Here is an 11,171-nt window from a genome sequence, read left to right as displayed (position 1 = left end):
AAAAAAAAGCAATGCTAATGTTTATTTAGTACCCTGCAACTTAAAACATTAGACACATCACAAAGAAAAGAATTTTATTTCTTTCTAAAAAAAAAAAAAACATATCAGGAGTAGTTTGAACAGTGCCTTCTCCTCATGTAACATACAACACAGACTGAGCATTTTTTTAATGCCTTGGCAAACTGTCAACTTCCTTTCTAAGATTGGATCAGTTTCCAACATTTTATCATTTGGACTTTCCATTTTGTGAAACACCTCCCAGAGTGCCTTCCATGTAAACATTTTCCTGGTGTCACTTCCTCTCAGACACCATCATCCTTTTCGTCACAACCACGTATGTCCCTGAGCTTGCCTTTGCCAACATCCTCCAGCTTATCTGTAGTCTCGGATGGTGGGAACACCAACATACCCACAGTCGTGATCTCCCATTTCACCTTCAGTATTATCACTTTCCATGTCTCTGGTGCATGTCCATCTCTGTCGGCCAATGCTCTCTTTCGATTATCCATTTTTGTACAATGTCGTGTCGGTTTATTCCTGGGGGACAGGCAGGCAACTCAGCACATGCTTCCCTGTCTGCCAATGAGCCCAACAACAGATGGGCGGTGACCAACAACCAAGCGACAGCCTTTAAAAGAAGTGATGTGACAGCTCACTGATCGTGACATGTGTCGGTTTTTTATGCAGTGATTTGAGCACTGAAGAGCTGGCAGCAGAACGTGTGCTCTACGCAATTACTCACGGTTAATATACCGCAGTAACTGAAATTTGAACTGTGTTGTGGACGGACTGTTGTTATCTAACTAAACCATGGCAACCGCAATCCATGCATATCAGAACCATGCAAAGTGAAGACCGCCTGTATATACAAGGTAGGGCAATTCTCTGATAAACCCCCATGTATCCATCACCCGGCCTCAATAATTATCAACCTCTGGCCAGTCTGGTTTCTGTGAGACCCCACTGGCTCTCCACTTCCTGCATTATTTTGAAGCAAATCCCAGGTATTTGATCATTCCAGACGTAAACATCTCTATTTGTGATTCAAAATGGGCATTTAAACTCAGCTCTGTCAAATTCCACAGTCGAAGCCCTTAACAACTACATTCTCCAGCTTCCTGAGGAAGTTAGTAGACCCAGAGAAATGGAATAATACATTAGCAGTATTTACTCTTTTCGTCCTAACAACAACCCTTTGAAATATTATTGTCTCTATTCTTTCCAATGAGGAAACTGAGGCACAGAGGAGCCAAGTAACTTGTCCAAGATCACCCAGTGAGTAAGAAGTTGAGTCAGACTTTAAATTCAGATCTCCTAGGGGCGCCTGGGTGGCGCAGTCGGTTAAGCGTCCGACTTCAGCCAGGTCACGATCTCGCGGTCCGTGAGTTCGAGCCCCGCGTCGGGCTCTGGGCTGATGGCTCAGAGCCTGGAGCCTGTTTCCGATTCTGTGTCTCCCTCTCTCTCTGCCCCTCCCCCGTTCATGCTCTGTCTCTCTCTGTCCCAAAAATAAATAAACATTGAAAAAATAAAATAAAATAAATAAATAAATAAATAAATTCAGATCTCCTGATTCCACATCCCTTCTCTTTTCTGTACATCACAGCTGCCTGGGAGGGGGGCCTTAAACTTCCATCGTTTACTTTCTCCTGTCCCCAACCTCCTGCATCACTCAGCCCCCAGCTATGGCCGAGAACTGGGGAAACCATATATTATCTCTTTCTCTCTGCACTTCCAGTCTTATTGGAGTGTGCTTCCGACGGAAAAACAAAAACAAAACCAGAAACAGAAAATCATCAAGGACTCAGTACAAACCCTTGTGTAGGTGTTGACTCTTCCCAGTGCTGGGGAAATGGTTCCCATTGGCTCTGAGTCTGTCACCAGGGCCAACTTGCTCAAACCCAAGCCTGGGTCTGTCAGCAACCCCTCCTCCACAGGTGTCTTCTCTGTCACGGACTCAGAGCAAAGCCCCACCGTGCAGGTTACTGGATTGAAACCTGGCATGCCTTCCACCCCCAGGCCTTATCTGGGCCTGAGTTAAATCACTCTCTGCTTCCTGATTAAACACCTCAGCCCTTGAGTGGGGCACTCTTTGTGCCGAGCCTCTGGCAAGGGGAGAAACACTGCCTTGAGTTCCTTGATACGGTGGAAAAACCGCAGAGAAGAGAAGAAGCAGGAGGAGAGGGAGGAGGGGAAGGAGAAAGGAACCCCCACCTATCAGTCTATTGGCCCTTCCCTGAACCCTGCCACTAATTCTTTTTCTCCTGTAATTAAAAAAAAAAAAAAGTTTATTTATTGATTTTTTTTAATGTTTATTTTTGAAAGAGAGAAAGAAAGACAGAGCACAAGCAGGGGAGGGGCAGAGAGAGAGGGAGACACAGAAGCGAAGCAGGCTCCAGGCTCTGAGCTGTCAGCACAGAACCCGACACGGGGCTCGAACTCACAAGCCATGAGGTCATGACCTGAGCCGAAGTCAGACGCTCAACCAACTGAGCCACTCAGGCGCCCATATTTATTGATTTTTTAGAGAGAGTGTGAGAGCGAGCAGGGGAGGGGTGGACAGAGAGAGACAGAGAATCTCAAGCAGGCTCTGTGCTGCCAGCACAGAGCCCAGCACGGGGCTCAATCCCCAGAACCGTGAGACCATGACCTGAGCCTGAATCAAGAGTCAGCCGCTCAACTGACTGTGCCACCCAGGCACCCCATCCTGCCACTAATTTTGATGGGACTTGCTGTGCCCCGGCTCACGATTCCTCAAGCACTAAGAGAATAGGCTTGATAATGGCCTCTCTGCTCACTTTCCTTTACCACTGCAGCTTTCGGATTTCCCTGTGAGCCTTCCTTCTATCCCAGAATGAAAGCATATTTTCTCTCCTGCTCCTGGATGGAGTCAAGCGGGGCAGGGTCCTTTGTGTCCCCTTTGGCTGCAGTTTCCCTACAGTCCCAGAAGTAACTTTGGGTGTGCCTGGGACAAAAATACTTAAGAAAGGAGGTAGGAGACACCAAGAACAGAGGGACTGGAAGCTGCCAAAAATGGAAGACATGGGTGGCTCAGTTTAATGTCTATTTTGGTACCAGGCCCTGTTGCCTTACATATAGCATCCTGTTGATTGAAATAGATGGCTGTTATTTTGTCTGACCAAATTCAGCACCTTCCCCCTCACCCCCCACCCCTTCCCCCCCCCCCACCTCAATTCTTACTTTTGTTAACAGCATTTACAAAGACCCTTTCCTCTAGGGAATTTCCTCTCCCCATTGCACCAGTAGATTCTGGTGGGACTGCCAATACAAAGCCCTTCTCCCCTCCCAAGGGTGTTCATACAACCCAGATATGGCTAATCAGAGACTTCTTTGGGCTCATATATACTAATATGGAGAAAGAGAAGTCCTTTTTCCCTCTGAGTTGCTGAGCAGAAATTAAAGAAATCAAAGTATTTGAAACCACTGCCACCACTTGTATGGAGGAAGCTCATTTATAGTAGGAGAAAATGAGGGCAATTACAGAAAGAAGCAGAGCTGATTGTGTGTGTGTGTGTGTGTGTGTGTGTGTGTGTGAGAGAGAGAGAGAGAGAGAGAGAGAGAGAGAAGAAAGAATGATTGAGATAGATATCTTTATCTAGCCAGCCAGCCAGCCAGCCATCTAGCCATCTAGCCAGCCAGCCATCTATCTATCTATTTACGAGAGCAGGTAGGGAAGTAATCTGAAACTATTTTAGTCTCTGGGTTAAGTCATAAATGTAAACTGGCAACACCTTTGGGTATCACTCCTTGTATAAGTCATTTATTTAGTCAGCCACTGGTGAGCCAAGATTCGCTCCAGGTTTCTCTGATCTCCTGGCCTCTGCTGCTGGCCCTCTGCCAAGCTGCCTCCTAAAGGTGGGTAAAACTTGGTCCTGCTCCAAAGAAACAAAGTCTGCAAGGAAGTTAGACCTTTATAAACCACTACAAAGCCAAGCAGAACACAGCGCTATAACGTAGATACAAGTAACATTCAGTGGGATGCACAGGGGAGTGATTATGCCTCAAGTCAGCCCGGGGCCAGCTTTGGGGGATTCCGAATACTTGGATGCCCAGATTAACCCCAGAGTGGTCTCCTCAAGTCACTTTGGACTTGTATGGGCACTGGCCTTTCATTGATGTGCAACCAGCAATTATCACAAACTTGAACAGAAACTTATTGCTTCAAGCAGTGGCCACTGTTTGTAGAGCTCAGCGTTGTTTGTGACTCTGCCAATCATATTTACAGTTGCCCCGAAACCTTTGCTCTGAATTCGGCCCCACCCCACTGCCGATCACCACTCTGCCGCCTGATCCGTTGGACGGCATTACTTCCCCTCCAGCCACAGTGAGCCTGCAGCCGAGTAGCGGTTGGAGAAAGGTAAGTGTGGATATTTATTTCCCAGGCATTTACCAAGGGAAATGAGTTTGCACGTGCCATTTACAAGCTACTTGCAAAACATGCAGTAAATTTAGTTGATTATTCCCAGAGTCTAAAACAGTGGTTTTCAATCTTGTCTTTTTCCTCCTTGAGCCCACTCTAAGCCGGGAAAGTAGTCCATAGCTAATCAATCTCTTCCTTTCCCATGTACTAATGGAAAAATAATTCAAGAATACTATTGAGGGGCCATTACAAAGTATGTTTTGGGAGATTAAGTGTACACATGCTTTAGCAATTAGGGCATAAATGATTCATATTCAAACAGCAATGCATGATGGTCTTTGAGTCTAATTACTGGAAAATTAAAAGCCAAAAAATACAGTTGAAACAACTATGCAACGCTAGTCGCTTTAACCAAACACATCACAACTAACTTGATAATGATGAAGCAAAGTTAACAGTAATTATAATTAGAAGCAAGAATGGCAGCACTTGAAGACTTCAACTCACACAGGGCAGTATAGCGTAATGACAAAGCGCCATCCAGAGAAAGTGGGCAAGGGTCCACCAGAACTTTCTCTGAGAGCCAGACTTCTTGGTGGAATATTAAATTAGAATCCTCAATAGAATTTAGTAGCTCGTTGATTCTGGTTTATGAATTCCAAATTAGATTAACCTTTCATAATTCACTTAGCATGCTATTACTAAGTAGGTCTTAGATGTACATAAAAGCAATCATATGCATTTGTAAATAGTTTGTCCCAAAGGACTAATGAGAAGGTGAACTTTCTCAGGTCAGTTTGAGGTCCATCAGGTGTGCCTTGGGTTGCTTTTGAGAATCACTGGGAGGAAGGCTCTGCAACACAGCTAATTGCTATTTGCAGGGGTCTTAAGACAAGGCAGGAGTGAGATATGAGAGCCAGGGACATTAATTCCAACTCTCTTGACTTCTACAGTAAGAGTTAAGCCAGGACCTCAGGAGAAAGCAGAGTGTTCCAACCTGACACTCCCAGTTAAGTTAGCATGGAGGTCAGCGTGACTTGGAAATTTTCACACTTGTTAATTAAAAAGAGCAACCTCCTCAAAGCAATGACGATGGATGCTGGCAACTCCCAGATTTATGATATTCTATTTGTGATGAAGAAATTAAATGAAGGCAAGACTAGGAAGCAGTCTGCCAGAAAAATCTGGCTGTACCAGTCTCCAGAGGGGACAATGCCCTGTTTTTCTACCTCAGAAGAGAACGCCTTACAATTGTAACACTTTCAACCTTTCAAAATACTTTTGCATGTGTTACTTAATCTCCAGCGAAGAGGTGTAATTTCTGACATGACCAGAGGGTTTGCAGCTCCCTGCCCTCTTTACTTCCTCTTTGTTCAATATTCTCCTTCCTTCGTGGGTTCACATCCCTTTTAATCAGTCCTTTCTCTCTTGTTCTTTCTGCTGGCTTTCTTAGCTTTAGCAGCTCACTCAAGGCCCTGCTTAGTCTGGATTTTTCAGGGTTACTCAGAGTTAAAAGAGGTGGCTGATCCCGGAATCAAAATCTAATTCAACCTAGATCTGTTGGGTCCTTTAAAAAAATTTTTTTTTTGGCTTTCCAAAGGAGTCAAGTAGAACCCTTCATGTAAAGTGACTTCACTCCTGGATAAATGGTCTTCGGTAAGTAGGCTTATGAATTGAGAGTGATCATGCATAGCGTAGGCTGTCTTGTACCTCTAGCCTCGAGCTAACCAGCTCGATAAGAGCTTCCATGTATCTTGTGAAATGCAAAGGTCAGTAATTTGAGGAGTGATATGGGTTGACCTGTGTCCCTCACCTCCTACCTCCATCACAATTCACGTGTTGGATCTTAACCCCACAGTCCTTCAGAATGTAGCCTGATTTGGAGATAGGGCCTTTAAAGAGGTAATCAAGTCGAAATCAGGGCATTAGGGTGGGACCTGATCCTATATGACTGGAGTCATCATCGCAACAAGAAATCTGGACACAGAGACACAAATAGAGGGACAACTAGGTTAAGACATACAAGAGGAAGGCAGCCATGTACAAGCCAAAGGGAGAGGCCCAGAGCAGTGCTTCCCTCTTAGCTCCCGGAAGGAGCCAACCCAGCCCACACCATGACCTCGGACTTCCAGCCTCCAAAGCTATAAGAAAGTACATTTCTATTGTTTAAGCCACTAAGTGGTGCTTTTTACAGCAGCCCTAGCAAACAAATACAGGGAGCAACAGAGACAAGGAGACCAATTTTTCCTACCCCTTTGTGGGATTATTTTCAGAACTGAATAAGCTAATAGATGTAAGAGCACTTTGCAAATAGTTTAATCTACCATGAAGACAAAAGGGATTGGTAAAAATAGAGTAGCATTCCCTAGCTACCATATTTTAAACTACCATTTTGTTTGAAGTTTATTTATGTATTTTGGGGGAGGGGGACAGAGAGAGAGAGGCAGAGAGAATCCCAAGCAGGCTCCACACTGTCAGTGTGGGGCCCAATGCAGGGCTTAGACCCGCGAACTTCAAATCATGACCTGAGTCAAAATCAAGAGTTAGGATGCTTAACTGACTGAGCCACCCAAGTGCCCCAAAACTACCATTTTTAAGAGTCACCCCCTTACACACATGCATACTTAAATCCCCTTCCCTGATCTATTTTCCTCTATATAACTCTTATCACCTTATGACATAGTATATATTTTACTTATTTATGTTGCTTATTGTCTGTTTCTTCCCAGGAGTGTGAACTTTCTATTTTGTTCATTGCTATCTCTCCAGCACCTAGAACTTTGCCTGGTATGTGGCAGGTCCCAAAACACACTTAGTGATCGAATCATAAGTGGATATTCACATCTTCTCCTCTCCATGAGGCCATCACCTACTAATCTTTTATGACAAATGGGTATCTCCTCCCTTAGGAAACCTCCCAAGGTCACTATCCTCTTCCATCCTCTTAAATGGGTTGTTCCCTCATTGCCCTGACCACATCACACTTCCATGCCTCCCTCACTGTGGGTTCTTGAAGGTAGGGTCCACCAGGACATATGTATCCTGTATCCCAAGCAGATGGCTCTGAACCTGAACCTTGGTGGGTGCTCCATACTTGATCATTGAATGAGCCAGTAACTGGGGAAAAAGGGAAAGGCAGAGAAGGATCAGAATTGGCTCACTAGGATAGCAAGTGCTGGTGAGGATCTGGAGGAAAGGGAGCACTGTTGGTGAGAATGTTACTTGGTGCCACCACTATGGAAAGCAATATGAAGCCTCCTCAAGAAATTAAAAATAGAAGTACCATATCACATCATCCAGCCATCCTACTTCTGGGTATATATCCAAAGGAGATGAAATCACTATGTTGAAGAGATATCTTCTCTCTCATGTTCATTGTAGCTTTATTTATAATAGCCAGGATATGAGGGGCACCTGAATGGCTCAGTTGGTAAAGTGTCTGGCTTTGGCTCAGGTGGTGATCTCTCGGTTTGTGAGTTCAAGCCCTGTGTTGGGCTCTGTGATGACAGCATGGAGCCTGGAGCCTGCTCTCTGCCCCTCCCCTACTCATGCACACATGCATGCTCTCTCTCACTTTCAAAAATACATAAACAGAAAAAAATGTTTTAAAGAGCTTAAAAAAACAACAGCTAGGATATGAAAACAGCTTTAAGTGTCTATGGATGAATGGATAAATAAAATACTGTATACACACACACACACACACACACACACACACACACTGAAATATCACTCAGTTATAAAAAAGAAGGAAATCTTGCCATTTATGACCCGGATGAACCTAGAGGGTGTTATGCTAAGTGCAATAATCTAGACAGAGAAAGACAAATACCGCATATTTTCATTTATATGTAGAATCTAAAAAAGCCAAACTCATGGAAACAGAGTACGATGGTGGGGGTGCTGGGGAATGGGGAAAATGTAGGTCAGGGCACAAACTTTTAGCCATGAGATGAAGAAGTTCTGGAAACCTACTGTATGGCATTTTGACTCTAGTTAACAAACCTGTATTCTATATTTGAAAGTTGCTAGGAGACCAAATCTTAAATGTTCTTACTACAAACATAACAACAAAATGGCGATAGTGTCCGGTGATAGATGAGTTAACTAATCTCGTGGTAATCACGTCACAGTATTTACATGTATCAAATCATCTCACTGTGCACTCTAAACTTCCAAAGTTATATTTCAACCATATCTCAATAAAACTGAAACCAACAAAAAAAAAAGCAGTGGCTCGCTAGCTACCTGGTAGCCTAGGCTGTGCCCCGTGAGCAGTCAACAGTACTGAGCATTTAAAAGGAAAGCCATCCTTACATACCGTTTTGGGGGCCCCAGAGGAAACGAGAAGTTAACAGTGAGATGAGCCATGAGGAGGACATCATGGATCTGAAATAAAAGAAATGAAATTAAAATCAGTTAAGCAGAGAAGAGATAGGCAGTCACTTTAAATCAATCAAAAAAATGAATATCTCCTGGATTTACAGAACAGGAGTCTCATCTGATGAGTATACGAACATAACTGAATACGGAATGAATTCCCCCGGGGCTGGGGTGGAGAGTGGGGGTTGTTACCCTAGACACTGGTTAGGAAAGGGAAAACTGAGGGGCCTTTGTCAGCCGAGCCTGGCTTAGAGAGTGCCCGCACTGGGGGTGAAGATGGGACTTTCCTGGGAGGTTTTGATGGGAACTAAACCCCAGGGGTGGGGGCAGGGCCCACCTGGGAGAATGGGAGAGCTCTGTGTGACCTGCTCCATAGTGCCGATGTGGGGCTCAAACATAATAGAGTCATTCAGGGTAGGAATCCTCTGCTCCTGGAAGCATGGTGTTGGTGTTTGCATTTGAAAGGGAAAAAGTACAGAAGAGAAAAATCTGTAAAGGTCGCTGTGCTCTGGGTGAAGAATTAAGGATCTCAGGCTGATGCTTCTTGTCTGCAGAGAATGACCAAAGGCACCATGCTTGCCAGATTAACCCACCTGTGGGCTTTCACCATCCCAGGGCGTGAGAGTCATCATTTCGTCCGTTCATTCTTTCATGCAAACTTTCGAGCCAGACTTGATGCTAGATTCTGGGGATAACAAAAATAAATGTTAACAAGGAGCCCAGCTAAGAACTTTGACCTCCTGGATTTGTGTAATCTAGAACCCAACGCAGCAGATGGCCTCTGCTATTCCCCAGGGGGTTAGGAAGGTGGCTATAATATGGGGGGGGGGCAGGGGGCTACAAGGCTGATCAAGCAGAGCAGAAGGTTGTTGGAAGAGTAAAACGCCAACCCACTGGAGGACCTGCCTCACAACCTCTTGCTGGGAAAGTTGACTGGGACCCATTAGAGCAGAAATACAGCTCTAATAAGGCTATAGGCACTGCCACTAAAAATCACTTAGAAGAGGGAGCTGAAGTGGAATGTGATTCCATAGGAAGCTCTGAAGTGAGATGGTCCTTCAGAGAGGTCCAGAACTGAGGCGAGGGAGATGTGCCTTTGTAGAATGTCATTGGGTGTGGGCCTCCCCCTCCTGGGAGGGAGAATACTTGGGCAAGACGGTTCCCTTCGGGGGAGGGAAATTCCTGGGGAGGGACTCAGCGATGAGCTTTCAGCTGGCGACCTCCCCAGAAGTTGGGGGGATTTGTCCCTCAGCCCCGGAGGTGGGGATCTGGGTGGCACACCACAGTATCCGCTACGAGGGAATATAACACAGTAACACAAAATACGACAGGTGCCTGGCTGGCTCAGGTGGAGGAGCATGTGGCTCTTGATCTCAGGGTCATGAGTTGGAGCCCCACGTTAGGTGTAGAGATTACTTAAATAAATAAACGAACAACTTAAAAAAAAACACAAAGTGTGATGTGACACCATGGTGCTGGAAGGCAGGTACAGGTGCAGTAGAGTGAGCTCTCAGAAGGTGGAGGGATCACATCTGAAACAGGGAAAAGGGCAAGCTGCCTGAGGAAGTTGAGGTCTCTGGCTCTGTGCCAGCCTCCTACCCTTGCCTTAGAAGAGCAGAGGTGATGGACTTGCATGCTCCCAGCTGCTGGGGAAGGAGAAGAGAGCAGGTGAGAGAAGAGATGTCCACAATTGCCTCCTTCCCCAGCACTTTCGGAGCTGCTGTCCTAATTCTCAATCGCTTCTAGCTCCAACGTTCAACGGGCTCAGGTTAGGAAGCTCCTGACAGCACTGGTGAGGGCTGCCCTCAGGGACCTCTCAGATATGTCCACGGACTGCCCTGATGGACTTGATTATCCTGCCCTAGCTATCCCTGTTTGGTCCAGGTCATCCGAGAATTCTGAGCTAGACGGCACTTTCCTCAGACTGTGCCTTCCATTTTCACTCGTTTTCGTTCCTATCAAGCCAGGCTGTTCTTCCCTTCTTCAGGCGGGGTGGGGGGTCAGGTCAGTGGACCTAGAGCCACCTTCCTCGGATCAGAATAGATGGAGAAAGGGCACACTGCTCCACCCTGGTGAGTCGGTGGGGATTGTTACCAGTTTTGAGATTTATCCTCTTGTTGAGACACCTCCAGGCTAACGGAAACGGCTTTTCCATGGATTTACTCCCCAGTCAGCATGTCTCATGGCACACTTTATAATTCTGGTGTTATGCCCCTTTAAATTCTCCATCATAGGCAAGGCCAAAAGCTAGTGTTTATAAGCCGAATTATGAATTCTGTCTCAGGCTGTGCATAAATCTGTATACTCCAACATACAACTTTCCATGTCACAGTTCAAAAGTATTACTTCAAGCAGGCAAAATTAAACAAAGTGAAGCATTCTAGCCCCTATTCCAGATAGGGTCTCGTTT

At 45.5% G+C, this 11,171-nt stretch overlaps 1 protein-coding gene across 1 annotated transcript in view; it reads left to right on the top strand.

Moving 5' to 3' along the window:
• The first annotated feature begins 4,049 nt into the window (after positions 1-4,049).
• LPGAT1 (lysophosphatidylglycerol acyltransferase 1) overlaps positions 4,050-11,171 on the top strand; it is a 116,468-nt gene continuing 109,346 nt past the window's right edge. The window contains exon 1 of the mRNA XM_045452459.1: positions 4,050-4,375. The gene's annotated coding sequence lies outside the window, so the exon portion shown is untranslated. The remainder of the gene's footprint in view (positions 4,376-11,171) is intronic.

The sequence above is a fragment of the Leopardus geoffroyi genome, chromosome C3 (assembly GCF_018350155.1).
Source record: "Leopardus geoffroyi isolate Oge1 chromosome C3, O.geoffroyi_Oge1_pat1.0, whole genome shotgun sequence".
Taxonomy (NCBI): domain Eukaryota; kingdom Metazoa; phylum Chordata; class Mammalia; order Carnivora; family Felidae; genus Leopardus; species Leopardus geoffroyi.
Note: the sequence above shows the minus strand (reverse complement) of the source record. Positions and strands in the feature narration are given on the sequence as shown.